The sequence below is a fragment of the Stenella coeruleoalba genome (genome assembly GCF_951394435.1).
Source record: "Stenella coeruleoalba genome assembly, chromosome: 16".
NCBI classification, from domain to species: domain Eukaryota; kingdom Metazoa; phylum Chordata; class Mammalia; order Artiodactyla; family Delphinidae; genus Stenella; species Stenella coeruleoalba.
In genome coordinates this window covers 44,728,266-44,742,637 of record NC_137162.1, presented here as the reverse complement: position 1 = coordinate 44,742,637, position 14,372 = coordinate 44,728,266, and the positions used below count along the sequence as shown (strand labels likewise).

At 45.4% G+C, this 14,372-nt stretch overlaps 1 long non-coding RNA gene across 2 annotated transcripts in view; it reads right to left on the bottom strand.

Annotated features, from left to right (window-relative positions):
• Positions 1–14,372, bottom strand: part of LOC307175638 — a 58,885-nt gene that overhangs the window by 28,646 nt on the left and 15,867 nt on the right. The window contains exons 2-4 of one of the 2 annotated variants that reach the window (XR_013824390.1): positions 8,127–8,331; positions 7,307–7,511; positions 7,006–7,109 (exon numbers count right to left, since the gene is read on the bottom strand). This is a non-coding gene — a long non-coding RNA (uncharacterized lncRNA). The remainder of the gene's footprint in view (positions 1–7,005; positions 7,110–7,306; positions 7,512–8,126; positions 8,332–14,372) is intronic. The other variant, XR_013824391.1, reaches the window with a different exon arrangement.

Sequence of the window (14,372 nt, the reverse complement as noted above, 5' to 3'; positions counted from 1 at the left end):
ACCAAAGACAGTACAAAAAAATTAGGAAACTACAAACTAATATCTCATGAATTTTGATGCAAAAATCCTCAACAAAGTAGGAGGGAGGCGCAAGAGGGAGGGGCTATGGGGTATATGTATACATATAGCTGATTCACTTTGTTATACAGCAGAAACCAACACACCATTGTAAAGCAATTATACTCCAATAAAGATGTTTAAAAAATAAAATAAAATGCTCATAACTGAAAAATAAATGTTAGTAAAGCAAATCCAGTAATGCATAAAATGAGTTATAAACCACCACTAAGTGGGATTTATTTCAGGTGTGCAAGGCTGGTTTAACATTTAAAGGTCATCAGTGTAATACGCCACACCAGCGGCTGAAGAAGAAAATCCACATGAGCATATCAATTGGTGAAAAAAATAACTGGCCAGAAAAAAAAAAAAGGAAAGAAAACTTCTGTTTCACCGAAAAGCCAGTATGGGTTGTGCTGGCCTTGTCCAACTGTGGCAAAGGTCAAGATGAACAGTCTTTGGTTCCCTGTCCTTGGAGAAACAGGAAGTCTGGAATGGAGCGGAGATATGCAGAAGGGCGGAGATACAGCATTTGCATTATGGGCTCAGGAAGGCTAAATCATTTGCTAAATGCCATCTAGCCAGTAATGGAGAATAAGAGTTTTTGATATAGCAAATCCAGAGATCTCTGCACTGGGGTACCCTGGAACTGAACTCCGGATCAAATTATTTCATAAAATTACATACACACACACACACACACACACACACACACACGTGTGTATGTGTATGTCACAGAGATGAAAAATACATCTCAAGACAAGAAGCTAGTGAACACAGCAACTAGAAATCCTTGAAATAATATGAAGTGGTGACTCTTATTCTTATAGTATTTGGCATCACAGAACTCTTTCATATGCCTAGTTTTACAATGATGGAATCGAAGCTCTGAAGATTGTCTTGCCAGAAGTCACACAGCTACTTACAGGCACAGAGAAAACTAGATCTAGTGACTGGAAGGAAAATTGTTTTTTACTCTGCAGCTCACTAAAATGTTAATTATGAATGCACTATATGTATTAATTGTATAAGAGAACCCCATGTACTTTTAAAAATGTTAATGCCATGTCAAAATCCAGCCTCACTGTATCATTCGTTGGAATTGTACAAGGGGCTTGTACTGTAAACTGTCTCAAATTCTTTAAAATTATGTAAGAACTGCTTTATAAACACATAGGATTACATCTCACGTATATGATCTCTGATATGAGCATTTCAGCAAATATGGTAAATATTCATAAATATTTAATAATAAAATCTGGGGGGCTTCCCTGGTGGCGCAGTGGTTGAGAGTCCGCCTGCCGATGCAGGGGACACGGGTTCGTGCCCCGGTCCGGGAAGATCCCACATGCCGCGGAGCGGCTGGGCCCATGAGCCATGGCCGCTGAGCCTGCGCGTCCGGAGCCTGTGCTCCGCAACAGGAGAGGCCACAACAGTGAGAGGCCCGCGTACCAGAAAAAAAAAAAAAAAAAAAATCTGGGTATTTTCAGAGGGTATGAAAGGGATTCGTATGGTGGGATTGCCCATATTATTTTAAAAAGTTGTTCATAAAAATGGGAACAACATCTTAGTTTTCCTTCAATACATTTCCTCAAAACAAACAGCTGTTCAGAATCCTTCCATGAACTATTCTTTTCACAAGGATTTTGAGCATCTGGAGAGGAGAGCAGTTTTTAAATCTTATCTCATCAACATTAATGATGATATTTCTCAGGGCACAGCTCTGGGCCCTTTCTATATTTTTCTTTCTTTTTTTTTTTTTAATCTTCACAACACTCTTCCAAGGTAAGTATTACTAATAGTAATATTATCCCAATTTTACAGGCAGGTGAACTCACTGGCTCACCCAGCATCACAGGGGGCTGGTGGGAAAGCTGCTGGATCCAGAAACCCATGCCCTTTCTCATTCCTGTGGTCCCTCCCCTCTACCCTCCCCATCCACCTCTAGCATCGGAGGTCCATGTGACATTACCTTCCAGGATACTACAGGGGGAAAATTTGAAGGGACTGTTCTTCAGGAGGAGGGGGAGACCAGGGCGGTATGTAGAGTTCACGTTCTTGGGCTGATGTAAATGCCCGGTATTTTGTAGGAGCCAGGATGGTGATGACTAACCATTACCTGGGTGCACAGCTGAAATTGTGCCCACTGCCATGCAGATCCACCACACACAGCCAGCCAGGTACCTCCAAACTTCCACCCTAAAAGGAATGGCTGCTTTGACAGGAGGGATGATCCCAGTTGCACCTGGTTTTGGATCAGTCCACAATTGACATTCATTCTTTTGCTTCATATTTTCCCAAACTTAGGGAGGAACTAGAACTAGACCTAAGAGGAACAATAAATGATTAAAGGGAAAATTAAAGTTCACCCTTTTAAAGTATACAATTGAATGGTTTTTAGTATATTCACAAGGTTGTGCAACCATCACCACTATCTAATTCCAGGACATTGCATCACCTCAAAAGAAAATCTATCCCCATTAACAGTCACTCCCCAGCCCCACCCTCAAACACCTCCACCCTGGGCAAGGGTGATCTATTTTCTGGCTCCACAGATTTGCCTATTCAGGACACTTCATGCAAAGGGAATCATACATATGTGGTCTTCTATGTCTGGCTTCTTTCACTTAGCATGTTTTCAAGGTTATCCATATTGTAGCATGTTTCAGTATTTCATTTTCATTGCCAAGTAATATTCCATTTTTGTATATACCACATTTTTTTATCCATTCATCAGTTGATGGGCACTTGGGTTGTTTCCACTTTCTGGCTGTTATGAATAATGTCACTATGAACATTCAAGGACAAGTCTTTGTGTGCACATATGTTTTAAATTTTCTTGGGCATATACTCAGGAGTGGAATTACTGGGTCAAATGGTAATTCTCTTTTTAACTTTTTCAGAAATTGCTAAACTGTTTTCCAAAGTGACTGCACCATTTTACATTCCTACCAACAATGTATAAAAGTTCCAATTTCTCTACATCCTTGTCAACTCTTGTTATTATCTGTTTTTTTTTATTACAGTTGTCCTAGTGGGTATAAAGTGGTTTTGATCTGCATTTCCCTAAAGATGTTGAGCATCCTTTCAAGTACTCATTGGCAATTTGCTTATCTTCTTTGGAGAAATGTCTATTTAAATCTTTTGCCCATTTTTTAAATTGGGTTATATGTCTGGATACTAGACCCTTATCTGATATAAGATTTATAGATATTTTAGTTACTTTCTCCCACATTAGCTGTCTTCTCACTTTCTTAATAGTGTCCTTCGATGTACAAGTTTTTCATTTCATTGAAGGCTGATTTAACAACTTTTTTATTTTCTTGCATGTGCTTTTGGTATCGTATCCAAAAATTCATTGACAAATCCAAAGTTATTCAGATTTACCCTATGTTTCCTTCTAAGAATTTTATAGTTTTAGCTCTTACATTTGTATCTTTGATCTATTTTGAGTCAATTTTTCTATGGAGTATGAGGGTAGGGGTCCAACTTCATTCTTTTGCGTGAGGGTATCCAGTGGTCCCAGCACCCTTTGTTGAGGAGGTTATGCTTTCCCCCACTGAATGGTCTTGACACCCATCTATTGATCATAAATGTAAGGATTTACTTATGGAAACCTTCCATGAGGGAACTTGCCTCTGCTTTTACTTTCCAACCAAGTATGTGACTATCCAGTGATAAGAATGGATGTGAAAATGTGTGGTAGCCTTATAGTGCTGTGCGCACCAGAGGGTGATGACGCTGATGATGAAGACTGGTCAGGTAGAAAACAGAGAGGTCTGGTTTGCCCCCTGCCTCGTGGCCGAACAAGTTGGATCTGTGCTCTCAATTTATGATTTTCACATTCTGGGTGCAAAATGCATGTGACCAATGTCTGCATGAACTGAAATAGGACATCAGGGAAGAAGGATGCCTAGAACAGGCAATGTTCTTTGGGGCAGAGGGAGCATAGGACAACGATAAACTAATAAGAAAAGCTGGAGATTTGCTTCCCTGCACACCTGCAGGAAGGAACGAAACATTCACTGCAGCCCCTAAGGGCCTGCGACCCCTTCACCGCAGCTTCCTCTGCAGTGTGCAGTGAGGCCACGTGTCAGAAGGAAAGGGATGTGGAAGCACTTCTTTGTCACAGGACGACGCAGGGCACCCGACTCAGGGTACAGAGGAAGGGAAGTGGGGGCAGGCAGTGCCTCGTCCCTCCCAGCCAGGTTGTCTTAGGGGACTGAACGCTGCTCAGCCCCCCTAAGGGGTTGCTTGACTTCGCGAGCCTTGGGTTCACCAAAAGCTTTCTTGACCTCGGTATTTCCTGGAATAAAGCCCTTTCTTTGGGGTGATTACCCATGATGGGACCCAAATGTAGCATTTTCTACTAAGTGATTTGGTGCTGAAATTATAAACTTAAATTATAATTGAAAAATATTTTCAAGAGGAAATCTGGAAGCTGTCAGGGGCGTGTCACTGCAATCACAACACTCACAGCTGGCTCATTTAAAAAATGGAGACAGAAGACTTCTTAAAACAATGACCAAAAGTAAAATGTCCGGGGGTCTTGGCACAGTAATAGCCAGCAGCTTCAGAGAACAGAGAGGCTTACTTTCTCTTGCTGGACACTCTTGGTGCACCAGAACTGGGCTAGTAATGTCCCTTGTGTCGGCACTGGGGACGAAGGCACCAATAGGATGTACAATGGGATGCATATTGGATGGTATTCTCACCCTGGACCTTACCAGATATAGTCCAAATAAGGCACTGCTTTGTGTCTGTGAGTGTGCAGTGCAGTAAAAACAAAACAAACCCCAAATTCATTTTTTTTGGCCTCTGAACCTGAATTAGTGGAGCAATTTCACTACAGAGTAGATGGTCTTTGTTTAGCAAAATACTTTGGTACGGTACACCGTTGTAACGTGAAAGAGGAGGCTCCCAAGATGTTATTTGGAAAGGGACAATGGAAGACATAGTTAAAAAACATTGTCTAGAAAATCAAAGGGAATGCGGGGGTGGGGAAGGCCACAGAGAAGAGGACACATCTTAGAGGAGGGGAGAAAAAAAGCGGGGGGGGGGGGAGGGAGGGACAGCCACATGGCCCACTTAGAAGAGAGATGTGCAGTGACAAATTCCCAGAGGCACAGGGTGGCTGACTACTTTGAAACACAGGGCTAGCATACATTAGTTTTATTTTTTTTTTATTACATGCTACTGACATTTCACCTCCCCCTACCCTCTCAAACCTTTAAGGATCAGCTAAACTCCTACATCCTTTTGAGGTGGTGGTCTGGAAACACGATATTAGCAGCAAAGGAAAAGAGGTTTCCACCTCCTTTTCAGGGCCATGATCCCAGAAAGTAGTATCTAAAGAAGAGGTCAGAGGTCCTGAAGAGCCCTGCAATCACCAGAAGCAAAGAGAGCTGAGGGAATGCCTAGAGGAGCCAGGGCTGGTGGGAGGAGCTGGGGCTGGTGGGAGGAGCTGGGGCTGGTGGGAGGGGCCGGACTGGTGGGAGGGGCAACTGCCAAGTTACTGCAGGAAGGAACGAAACATTCAGGAGCACTTTCAGAACCAATCCTATTTGTCTCATCACAGAAGGAAGTGGGTGGTGCAGGGGAGAGCTACATAGGTATCCTCTCCTTAATGTCATTAAAGCAATGAAAATAGAGAATTGATTCAAAGTAAGAGCAGAAAGCTGGGAAAATTGGTGCTAGTTTTATGGCTGAAAGGCTACAAGTAGTGCTGGATGTTGCTTGGACTTCAGAGGCAGCACAAATCGAATGGGAACCCTACTTCCGTCGCCTGTGAGCTGGGTAATCTTGAACGGAACAGAGCCTCACGGGACCCCAAACTAAGAAATGGAAGTAAGAATAATGATCTTGCTGGGAATCATGCCCCCTTTATCCCTCTTCTCCTCGCCACTCCCAGAGGAAGAAGCCAATTTCCCCCTTCACCATGGCCACCCAAGGCGTTAAGACAGCCAGGGGATCTGAATTAAGGAGACCCTATCGAAAGGCGCTCCAGCTCCCTCTGCAGTCCTTTCTTCCTACACCTGTGCTCTCCCAAGGGCCCCCAGCTTCTCTCTCTGCTTGTGGCTGTTAGGGAGCCCCTTTTCACGCTACGTGGACCAACTCCCCTCTCACTCTCCAGCATCATGCAAGCCGGCAGCTCTAGGGCAGTATCTCAGAAGTGGGTTTGTGGTGGATTCCAACACAAACTGAGCAGCTCTTTATTTTTTTTAGCAACATGTTTGGAAATGTAGGAAGTGGATGGGTGGGGAGAGGTACAAAGAACCCACCCTGTATGAATCAGATACAGCAGGAGACAATGATTATGTCCCGAAATGGGTAAAAGGAAGTTCTGGGACATACCCTGCACTCTCAGCATTCCCTGATTTCTTTATGATGCCAGGATTGGACAAACTTATTCCCCAGTGGAAGAGGCTTTCTAAGTCAGAGAGCAGACGCACCACACGCCTGGGCTGGGGAAGCCCTCATGGCAAAGGTACAGTTTCTCTGACCAATACACTTTGCAGAACCCAAAGGTTACCTTGACAGCTTACCATTGAAAGTCTTCCTTGGTGCTCATTTCACAGCTCAGTGATGACTTTTTTTTTTAGCTGGTGTCTTGACTTTCTCAGTCCAAACTTGCCTGTCCCCTACCCTCTTCTGCCACGCCAGGCATCTAAAGCCCTCTCAAGCTTCTTAAAAGGGTCACAGGCTGGGCTTCCCTGGTGGCGCAGTGGTTGAGAGTCTGCCTGCCGATGCAGGGGACACGGGTTCGTGCCCCGGTCTGGGAAGATCCCACATGCCGTGGAACAGCTGGGCCTGTGAGCCATGGCCGCTAAGCCTGCGCGTCCGGAGCCTGTGCTCCGCAACGGGAGAGGCCACAACAGTGAGAGGCCCGCGTACCGCAAAAACAAAAAAGGGTCACAGGCTGTAATGCAGCTACCTGGGGTGCCCTACCTGCCTGGAAGACTCAGTCCTGTCCTTCATTTGCTCTGCTTTATTTTCTTCTGTCCTTCCTCCAGATTTTGAGCTCCTCAAGGACAGTCACTTGCTGGAGGTACCTGGGCATAAAAACAGTTTGTTGAATGAGTGATCCTTTGCTGTTGGTCGTTGTACATGTACGCACACACACGCATTAGTCAGTGTTTATTGACTTCACCATGTGCCAGGCATTTTGCTGAGCATTTTATATGCATTTTCTCATTTCATCCTAAAAACACATTGTCCCAATTTAAAACCAAGACACAAAGTAACTGACCTAAAGTCAGACGACTTGTAAGTAGCAGAGTCACGACTCTGACCAGATTCATCCACCTGCCCTCCAGAGTTGTTTGAAGGTAGAAAACTTCAGAAATCATTCTAAGCAAATTGGAGAGGTGAAATCCAGTGAGCTGTGCAGTTCAGGGAATGTGCATGAGCTTATTCACTGTGTGACTTTGAACCTGAGCCTCAGTGTCTTCCATCTATAAAATGGGGATAAGGGTTTTGAACAACAGGCTTTTGTACGAATTAAATAGGCTAATGTTAATGGGTCTTACCAAACCTGATCAGGGCTAGCACTAGGGTGAAGCCAGCCGGCCACCCACCAAGGGCCCAACTTTGAAAGAAGGTGGTCTCTCTCAGGAGCCGACCTCCACCCAGCATGACCTTGACCATGAGCACCTGTGTATGCCTCACCCTAGTCCTGCTCCTGGCCCTCAGGAGGTGAGGAAGCATTATCAGTGCCTCTCTTTCTTATTTCTCCCTAACGAAGCTGAGTTTTCTCAGGCACCAGGGTGGAATTGTTCTATCTGTAGGAGGAGCTATTTCTTCCAATCATCTCTCTTTCCTCGTAGTCATACATACCTCAGTACTATTACTGTATTTATTAGGAAACCCCCCTGACCCCAGAACTACCTTCATATCTTCAATGCAGTTTCCACACATGGGGGGAGTGGTTTACAGTGGGTCTAGTTTTCTATGGTAGCTCAAAGGGTGCCCTTGTGCAGATGTGGTCCCAGGCACAGTCTCTCCAGGAATCACGCTTTTCTTTCCATTTCTATAACCTTCGCGGCTTACCCCAGACATAGGGATCTTACCAAGGCTTCAGCAGAAACTCTGCCCTGGGCTGTGGATGCCGTGCTTGTGCCCTCAGCCCTGTGCCGGGCCTGAGGCTTTTGACTCCTCTTTAACTGTTGGACATGCAGGTAGCTCTGGAGCCACGTCGGAACGTCAGCCAGGCCCTGGTTGCTATAAAGTTGCTGAATGACGTCTGGGTTCTCTGGGAATCATTGCCATGCGGAGCTGTAAGGGAAATGCCGCTGGTTGCCGGGTGGAGGAGATAGGGCAGGCAGTGCGCCACGTGCCCCCAGGACTGGGAGCCGCTGCAGGAACAGGGGCTCAGTGCCGGGTGGAGGAGGGGCTCCTGTCCCCTCGTTGAGAGCTCTGTGCATTCATAAAGTAAATGTGAAGATAGGCCTCGGGGAGCTTAAAAAAATATTCAATCTTTTTATTTTGTTAGCATTCACTCAATATTTTCATCCTCCCCCTTTTTCTCTCCCTCTTGTTCTTAATAAAATGGCATATTTTTTTCCTGGAAGTTTATGAAATGTAGCTTGAGAAATAACCCTGCCCAAGGACAGAAGAAACTAAGTTATATGGCTAATGCCCCTTTCTGTTTTTGGAAATATTTCTTTGGGCATTTATTCCTGTTTGCCCTTCCTGTCTTGAAAAGCCAAACAAGAAAATGGAGCTTCGATTCTCGATGCAAGCTCTCCATCCCTCTGTCCAGCAGAAATGTGTGAACCACACGTGGGAACCACACCTGTTATTTTCAGTTTTCTTACAGCCACATCCAGAAGAGTGAAAAAAGAAACAGTGAAATGAATGTTCATAATATATTTGCTTTAACTCAATATATCCAAAGTAATATTTCAACATACGATCAATATAAAAAATTATTGATATATTTTACATTTACACAAAACCCAGTGTGCATTTCACACTCACAGCACATCTGCATTTCAGCTGGCCACACTTCCAGTGCTCTGTAGCCACCTGTGGCTAGGGACTTCCACACTGGACTGCACAGTTCTAGATTCTCTGTATCCACTGAGTTAGAACCACCATGCCTGGCAAGGCAGCGCGATGGACTCAGGCAGACCCGCCCACCAGTTGCCACATGATGGTGTGTCACTTTGAGCAAGTGACCTGAGCATGCTGCACCTCAGTCTCTCTCATCTATAAATGAGAACAGCGTCTCTATCTCCTAAGTCTGTTATAAGGATTTAAAACATTGCTGAATGCAAAGTCACAGATGCAGAGTCAATGAGTGTCGATCACTGTTATCAGTACTAGTAGTAACAGCATCCAGGTACGGATCTCACAGACAACGGGTCTATATTGTGAGTGATCATCTCAGGACGTGGTGGGAGACTTGGAAGGGAGGTTTGACATCATCCAGTCCCAGCCATCCATCACATAAGCAAGAAGACTGAGGCCCAGAGAGAGGAAGTGATGCCACAACACCCCGTGGCAGGTTAGAGTGGACCCCTGACATCTAGTCACATGTTCTCACATATTCCTCCACCTCCCAAAGGCACATATGAGGCTCTGACATCAATTCCACATTTTTTATTTTATTTATTTATGTTTTTATTGAAGTATAGTTGATGTACAATATTATATAAATTACAGGTGTACAATACAGTGATTCACAATTTTTAAAGGTTATACTCCATTTATATTATGATTATTTAAGGAGAGATAAAAGTTCTCACGTTTAATGTATTATACAATTAATATGTAATATAGTATATAATAAGTATAGTCTAGTAGGTAGTATGAAATATAGTATAGTCTAGTATACAGTGTGTACTATATATTATAAAATAAATCTAAAACAGTAGCTATCTTCTATAAGGTCCTTGTCATACGTACCATACACACAGCACACATGTTCGGGCACACCCTGAAGAGATGGATGTTATTTGTATTAAAAACAAAAGGTGTAAGAAGACATAATAGTATGAAATCAGTGCAGGACAATTTATGAGTAATATCAGGAAGTCTTTGTTAAGTGTGCCGTCTATTATTAGACTAAAATAGCCTCCCCAGGGACACAGAGGAGGCCCCGTGACTTGAGACATTTCAGCCAGGACAAGGCACTGCTAAGCACAGAGAGAAACAAAGTGCCCCCCTCCCAGGGGATGCTCCCGGGGACAAAGCCTGAGTCTTAGCCTCCTTTCTGAGTCTAGGACGTAGAGCAGAAGTTTGCGCCCGAACAGAGCATGGCTCTGTGTGAAGCAGCCTCATCTTAGTGTCCGACCGTGTGAGCTGAGCTACAGGCTTAGAAACTACTAAGGGCAACTTAAAAGATGCTATGTCAGAACCCCACAGCAGGGCAGGGGAGCACGAAGGCAATTACTAGCTGCATGTAGAGATATGTGATGGGCTCAGTGTCTCTGGATTTCTGTGAGGTGTGTGACAAGGTGACACGTGGAAGCTTTTTGATCTAAAGATGACAGAACAAGAGCCTCATAGGCCCCTCATAAAAGCTTTGGTAGTTGATTGAACAATCTCTCACAAAGGGGAGTGATGAATGTGGACCCAAGGGAGCTCTCTAGGAGCTGCAGAGTCTCCTTAAATAAATATTAAGATGGATTGTGGTAATCAGAGGCACTAGGACAGAAAGGCTGCCTGCCAAACTCACTAAATTGTTTTGGAAAGCACTACAGATATACTGGATATCAAAAAAATAAATCACATCCCAAATGATGATACAAAAATTGTGAAGAAACACCAAGATTGAACAACAGTAACAGCAACTGCCTGGCGTGTAATATTCAATAGGAATGAAAGGTTTTCTGGCTCCGTTAATGGATGGGATTAATTAATAGCATGTATAAAAATAAAAAGTTGAACATAAACTCGAAGTGTGTCAGAAGTGCCAAGGTTGTGCCACATCAACTGCTGTGACCTCCACTGTGTGCCCAAGTCCAGCCGTCAGCCCTGGGAGGCGACATCTCATCTCGTGCACTGCTCAGACTCTGCCTACAGGGTCAGGTGGGCTTCTGGGCACCACTGTGTGAGAGAGGGTTGGAGAAATGAATTGTGTCTGGAAGCGAGGGATCCAAATGGTGACGTCACATCACAGCCCGACGGCTGAAGGCCTTAGGAAGGTTTAGAAAGAGGGGAGGAACTCGGGTTAGGTGATGGTTGGGTTCAAATTCCGGAAGGATTGTTGTGAGAAACAGAACTATTTTTGCTCAGGGTGACTTAAAAGGACAGAGTCAGGGGACGTGGAACAAATGCTAAAGGGCAGATATTGGCTTCACATAGGGAGCTATTTCCAATGGTGGGAGTTGACAACAGTGGAATGGACTGCTGATGAACTCCCCGTCACTGCAAGTGTTCAGTCAGAGGCTGAACGGTTACTTCCCATGTTTGGCACGAGCAGATTCGATTCACGCCTGGGGTGGACGATCAGACGGGTTTGTATCCCCCTTAGGGTTGAGTCTAGAGGAAGGCTGCCACCTTGCTGGCCCAGGCAGAAGAACCCATTGCCAGCAGAGGGCGTGCTTACTGATGACCGGTGCGCAGGCTGCCTGGACCACCGGCTGGTGTTGTAAGGAGATGTGATGGGATTCGAAGTGAAAACAGCTGGCAGGGGCCTGGTCACCGGGTCCAGAGAGAAGTTGATGAAGCAGGCAGGGCCCAGGGTGAAGAAACTTGTTCACCTGAGCTAGGGGGCCACGGGTTTCTAGCGCTGGCATGAATGCAAAGGCCTGCAGGCCATAGGCGGCTGCGGTCAATAGGTGAAGTGGGCCGGGAGGGGCCATGGGAGAGCTTGGGGCCCCTCTGGAGGGGACAGTGGCCACTCAACTCCAGACCACCCACTCTTGCCGCTTCCTCTGTGCAGCATGTCAGGAACTCTTACTAAACCACAGTCCTTGCATTTCTCACGTTTCCACTTTGTTTGGGGTTTTTTCCATACACCGTTCTCTTCAGGCCTGCCTTCCTTCTCCCCCTGCCCCCAGTTGGGTCCCCTCCATATCCACACACTCCTGGGGGAAAGGGGGTTTCTCCCCCTGGCCCTCTAGGAATCAGCTGCTCAGAAATGAACCCTCTGACTCTGTGTACATCTCGTGCTAAGAGGTGAAGAGAAGCCAATCAGCCCTAGAGGCAAAAAACCCATCTTTTCGGTGCCACCCTCTCTGGTTTCCTTAGTGGCTTTTCACTTTTACACACCTTAACGTGAAAGTTCCTCTGCAGGTTTCCCTGGGGGTAAGCCCAGTCGAGTCACACCTGGACTGCACTATTAGACACCAGCATCCTGCTTCCCACCGGTTTAGCAAACCCCACCATCTCAAGTACCTTCCCCACAGGGAAAAAGGGGATGAAGGGAAGTGAGACTCATATTGAGCCTCCCAGGGCCAAGTCTCTGGTCTGTGTCAGTCACATCAGGCAGCCAAGTTTTTACAGAGACGTCTGGCCCTTGCTGGGGCACATTTCATCTTTATGAAACGTGTCCTTTTCCCTCTGCCCCCTAGCCCACCCTCCCTCACCGTGTGTCCAGTGGGCAGCAAAGGTGGTACTTCTGCTGATGCCCCAACCTGTGGGAGAGTCCAGCTTATGAAAGCGGGCAGCCTGACTTCAGGCTTTCATTTGTGGACTGAATAAGCAGGCGGGGTTTCTCTGCATCACCCAGAATCCTCGGCACCAAGCTTGGAAGAGTCTGCACCAGGAAGAGAGTCAGGGTGGCTTTATCTGGGGTCAGGAGGCTGAATGGGGAGGTGAAGAGCTGAAATTCCTCCATGCACACCAGGATCAGTTCACTTGGTCGGGGTGCCTCTCTCTCTCTCTCTCTCTCACACACACACACACACACACACACACACACACACACACACAACCACATGGATTATTCCTCTAAAAAGTTCTCTGATTTTTTGAACCACATGATGTTTTCAGTGGATAAACTGTTTATGATTCAAAAGGGCCACAGTTCATTAGACTTTGCTTGTGACAAACTGACTGCTTTCACTTTCTCTAGGCAGCCAGCAGCTCCCAAATGAGTAGCACCACAGTGCCCATTTGTACCTGACAGCGCTGCATGATTGCGTATGTCCTGCCCTTAAACTTCCCGATGGCAGAGCCCTGGAAACTAGACCGTGGACCAGAGGAGGAGTAATGACAGCCAATGAAAGGGGAGCCAAGGCAGGCCTCCAAAGCGAGTCGCTTACAGACTGAGGGGGACATTTATCAAAATCCAAATCGTCCATACGGTTTCCATCATAACCAGCCAACCCCAACTGTAACACTTGATTTTTTGGGGAAAAAAGAGTAAACACAGCACCCAGCTACAACACTATACTTTTAAACAAATTATTATGTGAACAATTTGGAAGATTTCTGCCAATGATTCACTGGGAAAAATGAAGAGGGCTTGTAAGTTCCAGATTTTTTTTTTTTTAATTAGCAGAGGACTCTTCTATTTGTTTGTGTTATGAAGATTTAATCAGCTAGGTAGGCCCAAAGCAAAGGCTGTCACTCTGCTTCCCTTTCCCATGTTGAAGTCTTTACTCTCTATTTCTTATTTCTAGGCATTACTGAATTACCTTAGAGCCTCATGATGGCCTGAGTTAATTACTCACACGAGAGGGCACAGGTAAAACATCAGATAGGACACTGAAGCTTAACAGGGACAACTGCTTAGAGGTCCCCCGTTTGTACAGGGCTTGGGGCGGGGTTGGGAGTGAGACTTAGCTCGTGTTAATCAGAAGCACAAGAAGTTGGTAGATGACCAAAGTATCAATTGTTAATACGATATGGGAGTGTAATGTCTCACACTCCCGTGGACTTGGTTGGCACACTCTTTTTTTCTGAGCTGACCAAATTCAAGCCAGAAGGTTATATTCTGTGCACTGCCCCCTGGATGAGCCCTGGGTGCTGTTCTGGCTCAGAGGCAGATGAGACGATGATGGGAAAGGCTGAGTAAATAGCTAAAATATCAACAAAAGATTTTATCATCGCCCATCAACAATGGTTAATAGGCTCATGGCTTTTATGAGCCACCATCCAGTGTGAGAATATCTAGCAATCAGTACTTTTTTTGTAATATTATTTTACTGATGCGGGCAAAGGACACTGGATATTTTTTGAGAGAAGAAACTATTTCAGAGGATATGTTAACCATGTCTTTTACTTTCTTTATTCTGGTGCTTTTGACGTCTTAGGACCTTGCTGACCTTGGAGGGACTCCCCCTCCCAAGGTCAGAAAATTCCTGGAGATAGCCAACAACTTGCCTTTCAGCATGCCTGTCAAATGCAGTTAATTGGTCCTG